This window comes from Paroedura picta, chromosome 15 (assembly GCF_049243985.1).
Source record: "Paroedura picta isolate Pp20150507F chromosome 15, Ppicta_v3.0, whole genome shotgun sequence".
In the NCBI taxonomy this organism is placed as follows: domain Eukaryota; kingdom Metazoa; phylum Chordata; class Lepidosauria; order Squamata; family Gekkonidae; genus Paroedura; species Paroedura picta.
The window spans coordinates 10,802,554-10,813,276 of NC_135383.1; positions in this window are offsets into that span (position 1 = coordinate 10,802,554).

Here is a 10,723-nt window from a genome sequence, read left to right on the forward strand (position 1 = left end):
TGTGACAAGCCCAAGGCCACCCAGCTGGCTGCATGTGAAGGAGCGGGAAATCCAACCGAGCTTGCCAGATTAGAAGCTGCTGCTCTTAGCCACTACACCAAGCTGGAAAGGAAACAACAGTGAACAGCCCCAGGTCTCCCGGCGACAAACACCCAGTTACTTTGGGACAGGCACGCACAAACTTTACAATCCACAGAGCTATCAAATCAGCAAGCACAAACGCAGTCTTCATGCAGCTGTTCAAACGCCACCACCGAAATTTCGCCTCCCGTGAAATTCGAAAGCGGATTCGGGAGGTTCCTGCTCAGGCGAAAATTCGGCCGAAAGGATTTCAGCAAGACCAGAGAGCCGTCTCCAGAATTCGGGGGGGGGGAGGAAAGAGAGAAGAGTGGCCCATATTTCCTTAATTCAAGCATATGCTTTGGCCAGCCCGGTTCTGGGGTTCATCAGGGCACATCCTGGGAACGAAAACAAGGGGCGGAGCCGAGCCAACCGGGGTGGGGTCCTTGTTTTTCTGTTTTCTTTTCTGTCTGTCTTTTCCTTTCCAAGTGGTGTGTTTTTGTTTTGTCCGATTTCCAGGTCCTCTTGTTCTATCTCTCCCCCCCACCCTTGCCCTCTGCTGTCGCGGAGCGAGCTGTTCTCTCCCCTTGGCAGGAGCTGCCTGGCTTACGGTGTTGACCTTGGCTGGCTCTCACCCACGGCTGGAGTGGGATTATACCATAAATCCCTGTCTTCTAGGAATCTAGCATGGGAAAGCAAGCAAGGCAAAGGAGAATATTTGATTAAAATGCTTTACATCTTACCACATAGCACAGCCATTTGGCACCGAGACCCGAGCCGTTGGGGAAGGGGGTCTGCGGACAAGCCAAGGTGAACCAGGAGGAAGAGGAGACAGGAAAGCGAGCCGGCCTATATACATCTGGTCGGGCTTCTAGGTCCTTAAGTGCTGCGTGAATTTCAACTCACCAAACTTCGCGTTGCTAATTCCAACTCGAACGCTTGCTTTCCTGGAACCCGTCTGCGCCCCGAAAGATTGATTTAAATATTATTAGTTCACACAATGTACTATTGACATGCTTGGCGCTTTCATAAAACGCAAATAGAGAAGCACGTTTCGGCCCCAAAAGCTCAAGCAATCTAAAACTCAAGAAGAGAAGGGCAGTCACCGGAGAAGCGTCAGGAGTAAGAGGGACAGGCCTGGCCGATGACGCTTTGGCAAAAGGGACTGTCCAATTCTCAGCTTGCGTTTTTAAAGACGGGGCTCGGAAATATCGCATGCAAAGCAAGCGCATGTCGGTGGCGTTGTGACTTCTCCCAAACAAAACCCGCCTTGAAATGCTTCCAGCAATGGCTGTTCTAGATTGTCCCTTGCCTCCTTTGACTAATGATGCCGAATCCGTCCCGACACCTGCAGTTGTTTTAAAAGGAGGGTTTGCCAGAGACTGAACCTGAGACCTCCTTATGCAAAGAGGGAGCTCGACCGCTGAGATGCAGCCCCTCCCCGCCTCCTCTTCTCCCATCTGTCTGGCTTTATGGACAAGAAAAGCTTTCTCAGGGCTCGTCAATGGTGGGTTTTCATTTCACAAACGAAGCTCTGTTATCATTTTACCTCCTGTGGCATTCGAACCAGGCTCCAAAACGGAGCTCGCCGGTTTGAATTACACTCCAAGGGAAGAGTTCGACAAAGCTTGAAGCACAAACCTGGAGAGAGAGCAGGGAGGCCAATGTAGACCTGGCTTGCAGAGGTCAGGTGATATTTGTTACCCTTTGTCACTGTGACATTTCTTGTGCTGTTTGTACATCTTTGGATCCAGTGGTGGCAGTATCTAGGCAAAACAACCAGTGCCCAGCTAGCTTGGAGAGTGTGGAATTGCCGGATCCTTCTCTTCACCCTGTAGCCTCTCAGTTGTGCCTTTAGGGAAGGCCTGTGGTTTGGTGGCAGATCGTGTGGTTTGCGTGCAGAAGGTCCCCGGTTCAATCCCCGGCATCCCCAGTGCCTATCAGTCAGCTGTCTGGATCCAGCACCCTGGTGGTGGACTCTGGAGCACCCATGCCCTCCAGCATCCTTTAGAGCAGGGGTGGCCAAACCGTGGCTCTCCAGATGTTCATAGACTACAATTACCATTAGCTCCTGCCTTTTGGCCATGCTGGCAGAGGCTCACGGCAATTGTCGTCCACAAATATCTGGAGAGCCACAGTTTGGCTGCCCGCTGCTAGCAGCCTGGCCACACTCCCTGCAGTGCAACCTTCCATTCTCATCTTCCACCCCTCCTGACTGGGACTCAGGTCCACCCCCAGGCAGCAGAGGGGCCAGTGCTGACCAACCGGGGGGGCTTTGGAGCATGGGCCGGAAGGCCTTTCCCCCCCACTGGGACCTGCAAAGAGTCCACAAGTCTCTGGGATAGCAAAGGGCTCTGAGCTAAATGAGGCCACTTCCATTCAAGCTGGAGCACCTCTCAGTATCCAGGCGAATATAATTTCCTGACCGGGCTGGCCCTTCCGGTTTTGCAGGCCTCTTGGGCAGGCATTGGGATGCTCTTCCTTATGATAGTGCAAAGATTCCCTGCGGTCAGGATTGGCGGGATGACATCCCCTGCAGATGCAGCAGACAAAGGGCAGGGGAGAACCGCAAAAGCAAAGGGGGCGCAGAAGGCCAGTTGGAGGAACTCGGCAGCTGGCCGAAGAAAATCTGGCCATTTCCTGTCCAAGTTCACCTGCCAAGGCTCTTCTAGCAACCGAGCTCTCTAAACAGGCCGTTGTGTCCCCAGTCAGGGCCAATCCCCTACCACACCGATGTCTGCAGGGCGTGCGGCTAAAGTGACAGAACTGATTCGAAGGGGCTGCGGCGAACGATTTCCCTCCCTTCCCCGCAAGGAAGCGGCTGATCGAATCCTCGAGAGAGAGAGCCGAGCAAAAGCAGAGATAGTGGCTTGTGGCTTCTTGCATCGAAAGGATTGGCGGGGACAGACGGGTCCTAATTGAATCCAGGAGGGTTGGATCCCGGCAGACAAAACACGAAGGTGACTCAGAGCAAAGGCTTGGCCCGCTTTCGGATGACAACGTGCGTCCAGGCCAAGTGGGAACCTGGCCCAGGCGGGGTGTGGGGGAGGGACACGGGCTTGTCCTCCAGACGCCCACCTGCTTTCTGGAGGTCCACAGGCTGGGCCAAAAGCTGGGACTTTGATGAGGTTCTCGGCTTGCAGGATCGCGAAGCTCAGCTGAGGACAGACTCAGGTTGGGCTGCTACATGGGGATTCCCCCCCCCCATACCGTGGAACACCCCCCCATAAAACAGGAACATTGATATGTTCATTTTGAACATGACTGGACAACTTCTCAGGACTTTCCCCCCTTAAACTGGATTGTGGAAGCTTTTCTGATCCAGTTCAAAGGAGAAACTGCAGGATGGCTGTGGGAGAGGAACGGAGCGACCTTCAAATGCACCACCTTCAAAATAGCAGAATTATGCTCTTCTCTCCTGGTCTACGTGGTCTAGTGCCAGCTCGGTGCCGTGGTTGTGGCCTCTAATCTGGGACGCCAAGTTTGGTTCCCCACTCTTTCACATGCAGCAGTTTGCTTGGGCCAGGCACAGTTCTCTCAGAGCTCCCTCTGCCCCACCTACCACACAGGGCGTCTGTTATGGAGAGAGAAAGGGTAAGCTGCTTTGAGATTCTTCCTGATAGTAAAAAGCAGGGTACAAAACCCCAACTCTTCTTTCTTTCGACCCTTTAAAGCAGGGGTAGTCAAACTGCGGCCCTCCAGATGTCCATGGACTACAATTCCCTTGAGCCCCTGCCAGCACTTGTGCAGTTTGACTACCCCTGCTTTAAAGGGCTGTTATTTACCCAGAGGAGCCCCGCTATAGCTCTACAGCACAATTCAGCGGGGGGAAAGAAAGGCTCCTTCTGATCAGCCTTTAATATAGATAAAAAACTGTCCCCAGTTCCTGGGAAGAGACACCCATGTTTGTTTTCAGAGGAGGCTGCCCATTGCATCTCTGCTTGAGTCACCGCTCCAGGTTGTCTTCCTGCCAGTCAGGATTTGCTCAGGAGAGGCAGTGGATCCTCCATTCTTATGCAGTCCGAGCTACCTGAATGCTGAGAACCCAAGTCCTGAAATGGATGCTCAGAGACCCTGGAAGAGCCTTCCCATGGCAACAGGGTTCCTCTCGTGCAGGTTCCGCTCCCCTTGCAACCAAAGCTCCGTCCCCCAGCTCCGAGGAGCAGACCAGATTGTCTTCCAGACCCTGCAGCTCCCTCCGTTGTTTTGTTTTGTTTTGTTTCCCCCTATAATTTCGAGCCTGGCACCCGCTCTGCTTTCCCATGTTCTGACCCGACTTCCCTGCGCACGGACTCCTTTCTTGGGGGGGGGGAGCGGGGCACGTGAAAGGCCCCGTTGCTGGCAGGTGCACCCTCTGGCTTTTCCCTGCCGGCCAGGATTGTGGATGGAGCTGCATTCCTATGGGTGGGGGCGGCTCCCCGCCACTTGGCTGCCGTCTCTCTCGCTCGCTGTGCGAAAGGAACTTGCGCCCGTGCCAAAGGCTTCCCGAGAAATAAACATCATTCTAAATGAAGGCAGGAATGAATGAAGTAACGTGGAAGGTATGAGGGTGCCCCGCCTTGCCCCGCCCCTCTGCCCCTCCAAACAGACGACTCCCGCCAGCCAGAAGCCATCCTCCCTGCTCCGAAGAAAGAGGGGTGTCGTGGGGGTTTTCGAAAGGGCAGGTCATGTTTCCCAAAAAGCACCCGTTTATTATCCTGGTGAGCAGCACTGGAGTTGTGGAACCGTGTGCTGCTTCCCTCTCCCTGCTATTGGTGCAAAAAAAAAGGAACTCTGCACATGCTCAGAGGTGCTTCTTTCTGTTTCTCGCACCCACGGTGCTACGAGGCTGCCTCTCTCCCATTCTCTCCCTTCGGATCCCTCCTGCTTGGGAGGTTTTCCCTGAATGCCGATGTTTCTTGCTTGCTGGACGAGTGGGCAGGGAAACACTCTGCACATGCTCAGAGTGTCTCCCATCAATCATCTTCTGGGGCTAAGGGATGCCTGGTACCGTGGCTGTTACAGAGCAGAGGGAGCCAACTTCTACAGAATAAAACCCTCACTCCATTGAGCCCAGGCGAGTCTTGGGCAGGGGAAGGTCTTTGGCACCACCTCCTAACAGAGACCCTCGAACTGGAGATGAGATCAAGCTGGAGATCAAGCCTGGGACCCTCTGCGCACAAGGCCACTTGGCTCCTCCGGATGACCTTCTCCCAACCACCCACCCACCCATTACAACCCCATCTCTGCAGCCATAAGCCCCTGCCAACTCACACCTGCCTGCATGATCCACATGCCCATCTGCTGATGCCACCAGGCAGTGCATACTGTTGAGTGCAAGCATGGTAGAGTGCCTGTGAGCCAGGCGGTGGACAAAGGGTGGGTGGGCAGCAGGCGAGGTATATGGCCGGTGGCACCAGGCCCCACCAAGAGCCCTGGCACAGCAGGACCGCACCAGCCCCGCTCGGTGTGATCCAGCCAGGCTGTCCTTATCGGGCTGTTCCGTTATTCGACCCAGGCTGACATAGAGGAGGAGCTGAACTGTGGACAGGGGGGGACACACCATACTGGCAGTGTAGGATGTGTGGCTTCCAACACCCCCATGGGCCCTCCCTGCTGCCGGCAGACTGGGAGACAGACCCAGAAATGTCAGGATGAATCTGGTGTGATGCCGGGAACCGTTTTCGGTATGTGCCCAAGGACCATGAAGTCATGGAGGCTAGGCCTTCCCAAGGACATGCATTCCTCTGCCTCCTTCTCAAGCTGTGCCCAAGGGGAGGCACCCAGCCATCTCCGAGGGGGACGGGACGCGGCCCGCATTCTTTCCTGCTGAGATCCCCCTTTCTATGCTTAAGTCTCGCGCTCTCTGCTCTGTCCTTGCACAAGGCAAAGGGGACATGCTCGGCATGTTTCACAACCTCCTTGTCCGTCAGCCAAACTCAGGCTGGGCCTCATGCAGACCATCCACCGCTCTGTGCTTCCTGGCGATGCGACGCAGGACCAAGGCTCTCCCGCTGGGCTGCCTGGGCGGGCCTCCCTGTGGCAGATCCGTCTCTCTACCTGCATCCGAAACTTCCATGCAGCTTAACCGTGGGATCGAATCTTCCTCCCCCCCCAACCCGCCTTGCGAATTTGGAATTTTTGGGAAGGAAAAGCAGAGTGTTTGCAAGGATATCTACCGGGCTTTGATTTCTAAAATGGGTAATGACGTGGGAAAAACCCTTCAGCCAAAACAAGGTACTTGAGAACATGTAAATAGGGTGCGGGGATGGTGCTCTTTGCTGCCTCTTTAATAGGGTTGCCAGCCTCCATGTGGGGCCGGGAGGTCTCCCAGAATTGCAGCTAGTTCTCCTAGGCCTTGGGAGGCCAGGATCCAGGTGGGACCTGGGGATCCCCTGGAATTACAGCTCATCTCCAGACTACAGAGATCCGTTCCTCTGGAGAGAAGGGATGCTTTAGAGCAGGGGTAGTCAACCTGTGGTCCTCCAGATGTTCATGGACTACAATTCCTATGAGCCCTTGCCAGCATTTGCTGGCAGGGGCTCATGGGAATTGTAGTCCATGGACATCTGGAGGACCATAGGTTGACTACCCCTGCTTTAGAGGTTCTTGTCCTTCGCAGACTCCATCCCCAAATCTCCCGGGAACTGCCTGGAGGTCTATCGCAGCATCCCTAATTGCAACTGGTCTCCAAATTACGAAGATCAGTTCTCCTAGGAAAGATGGCTGGTTTGGAGGGTGAACTCTATGGTATCATACTCAGCTGAAGTTTCACCCCAAAACTTGCCCTCCCTAAATTCCACCACCAACTCTCCCAGGATTTTCCAGCCTGAGAAACACCATCCCTGAACACAGACACAATGCCATCTTTCTTACTTCCGGGTCTTCTGTGATGTCACTGCACTGGATAATGTTCCACCTCCCCCATGCCCTACTAAGAACCGTAGACTTGGCGAGTTTCTAGAGCATTATGATGGCCCTTCAGGGTACATCTGGACAAGACACAGCAACACTGTGTGAGGGTACGTCCGATCCCTCCCCACCCCAAATCCCAACCACACCCAGCTCCACCCCCAAAGTATTTCCCAGCCCAGACCTGGCAACCCTATTGGTGGTAGCCATCAGGAGGTGTGGCCACTGAGACCTCTTCTTAAGGAACTACAACGCTGCCATTGCTTTACTTTGGAGGCACAATACAATTGGAAGTTTTTTTACTGACTTGCCAACGGAAGTGATCGTGTAATACCCATGCAGCTACCAAAGATCCTTCCACTGGAGATACCAAGGACTGAACCAGGAACTAGCATGCATCCTTCTACTTTACTTAGAAAAATCTGGTGACCTCCTCCATCCCATGGTTGGCTACATGTCACCTTCTTGCATCTGTGAGACAGCCCCATCCAGACATTGGTTTTTCTATCCTGATTCCCAACGCGAGCTGTTCCAGCATCGCTCTAAGTATCACTCTCTTAGGAATGAGAACTCAACCAGAATTGGCACACCAAGCTGTGAGTGGCGAACGAGAGTCCCTGAAGACCGCTTGAGCACATACCAAGCTCATAGGATCTTCTCGGCGGTTCATTTGATTGCTCCATCTTGATCGGCAGCCAGGGCAATTTGCAGCATGGGAATAAAGGATTTCTGTTTCTCACCTCATCCCAGGCTAAGGACCGACCTCGGTGTGAAGCAAAACAATCGGCCGGCCTCTTCTTTGCTGAGCAGCCAGAGATATAAATTAGCTTTGCATTCAAATCTGGGCTACTTCATCAGGCCCGTTAGAATGCATCCCCCATTAAATTAAAAAACCATTTCGAGAAGATGAATGGATGGATGGCTCCGTTAAAGGCTTGGCGATTAATCATGTTTAAATGCATTTGCTTCTTGCCAAAACCATGATATAGGTGTTCTTGGAAGGAGGCGTAAAATCTTAGAGTTTCTCAAGCACAAGCTACCACAACACACCCTCTTGGAAGAAACGGCCACCTTTCCTATGTCCATCTCTGTGACCCAAAGAGTGTCAAACAAGATCACTCTCAGGCTCGCAGATTAATCAGCTGACGATTTAGTTCAGGGGTAGTCAAACTGCGGCCCTCCAGATGTCCATGGACTACAGATGTCCAGATGTCCATGGACTACAATTCCCAGGAGCCCCCTGCCAGCGTTCGCTGGCAGGGGGCTCCTGGGAATTGTAGTCCATGGACATCTGGAAGGCCACAGTTTGACTACCCCTGATTTAGTTGATTGACCTGCTACTTCCAGCCTAATTTCTGGAGTAAGCAATAGCCCGCCTGGACACTAGGGGGCACCACACTGTTCTAAGTGTTATCTTCTTGATCTCTGCTCTTTGTCTACACCCGGGAGCTGCTTTCTGACCCCTCCTCTCTTCCTGTGCCCTTTATTCTCTACTGCCTCTGCTGGGTCAGAGGCATGCATACAGCTCTCCTTTGCAATCACAGGGCCCTCACACGCCCACATTCGCGACGCCAGATGATCCGCCCACTTGTGATATGGATTAGTATTCTTTAGATTAGGTTTCTCTTTCCTCTTTCAACTGCAACCTGAGTGTGAGCCAAGTCTACCTGGATAAACACAAGCTGAACTTTTATAAGACACTTCTTGGGTGTTTTGTTTACGCCATGCAACGTCGTGTTTCTATGGCTTGGCAAAACCCGCTATATTAACTGTACATCCTCAGTATACTTAGCCCAACTTTCCTCAGGGTGGGGGGCATTCTAGAAGGTTTTCCCAACCGCCATTTTGACACCAACACCACTCTTGGGGGCCGGTTGGCTTGACCCAGTGCCTGACCTAGGTCACCCTGTGAGTTTCATGACTGTGCAGGAATTACAGCTGTAGTCTTGATGCTCAAGCCACTGTGTGATGTAATCTATCCTTCTGTTCTGAACATTTGTATGTTAATCAGAATGAACTAGATTGAAAGGGGGGGTTGTTTCAGTGCAATAGCCCTCCCGGTTGCACAGCACAGAGCAAGAAGAGGCAGTTGTCGTCCCCCCCTCCAGCAAGATGGCTTACCTCCTGCAGCCCCACCCTGCCGACTGTACTTTGACATATATTTGTGAGTCAGCTCCAAGTCTTCACCCTACTCCTGCCTACCTGCATCCCTTGTTTCTGCTGGGTGTTGTGCCCTGTTGGCTCCCTTTTCCCTATCTGCATCCCTAGTTTCTGCTGGGTGTTATACCCTGTAGGCTCCCTGGCTGGCTATGCTTTTTCCTATCTACATTCCTTGTTTCTGTTGGATATCTTTCCTCGCAGGGTCTGACTGCCAATCCCTTTTCCTATCTGCATCCCTTGTTTCTGCTGAGTGTTATACCCTGTAGGCTCCCTGGTTGGCTATCCCTTTTAGTAGGGCCAAACACAAAACATGGGGAGGGTCGAAGCCGTGTGCCATTCTAAAACGAGGGCTGTGGATTCCGAAGGGGTGCTTCCTGTAGCCATAAACTTGATGCCTGGGCTCTTTTGAAACCCTTTCCATTCCAGTGAGGTGCAGGAAAGCCAGGATTGGCTGTTGGCTTTGAGGAAGAAGGAAGTGGGTGCCAGGAAAGACGCTGAGTTGCGTCCAAGCTAATTTTTTTCCGATGGCAGCATGGAAATATCCTGCTTCCCTCCCTCTTGCTGTAGCCCACTTGTTTTAATGCAATGCTGCCCCTGGGGGATAGGACGACCTGGACAATGTCATTAGGGGGTCTACAGAAGGAAGGAGAAATCACAATAAACTTCCAGTTAAGCCTGGGCCCAACCAATTGGGGAGCACCCAGGTGCCCGTGGATGGAACTCTGGACATCTCTGCCCTAGCTTAGTAGCTGATGAGTTTTGGGTCTGTGACAAGGATGCCAAGTCTGTTGAGTGAAGTACCCAGCAAAAAGTAAATGAACAGGCAAGTGTTTTTGCAGACAATACTGGGGGGGGGGGGAATGACAATCAATTAAAAGGGTAGCATTTGATGACACCGTCAAAAATGTTCTTGCAAAAAGCGGGGAGTGATTTCGACTTTGCTCTAATAAAATATGTTCCACTGTGCTGATCTCATTTCTGGTTTTGTAGTTATTATTCCAGAATAACCCAGCGAATGGATATGCCAGGTTAAAAATTTCCATTTCTCAGCACTGGATTCTAAGTAGCATAAATGCAAAGAGATGCCGGGAAGTCAGAGTCTTCATGATGTCACAACTGTGGCAGCTTGTTGGAAACCCCCCAAAAGATTTCTCTGGAACTGGGAAGGATGATCCGAGAAGAAATCCAACTGCAGAGTCATAACAGATGAGGCCATCCCTTGTCAGAAGAAAGGATGACAGAGAAAGGGAGAGCCAGACAGGGAGCCTACAGGGTATAACACCCAGCAGAAACAAGGGCTGCAGATAGGGAAAAAGATAGGCAGTCAAGGAGCCTGCAAGGCAAGAGATCCTGTTGAAACAAGGAATGTAGATAGGAAAAAGGATAGCCAGCCAGGGAGCCTACAGGGTATAACACCCAGCAGAAACAAGGGATGCAGATAGGAAAAGGATAGGCAGTCAGGGAGCCTGCAAGGCAAGAGATCCAGTAGAAACAAGGAATGTAGATAGGAAAAAGGATAGCCAGCCAGGGAGCCTACAAGGTATAACACCCAGCAGAAACAAGGGATGCAGATAGGAAAAGGATAGGCAGTCAGGGAGCCTGCAAGGCAAGA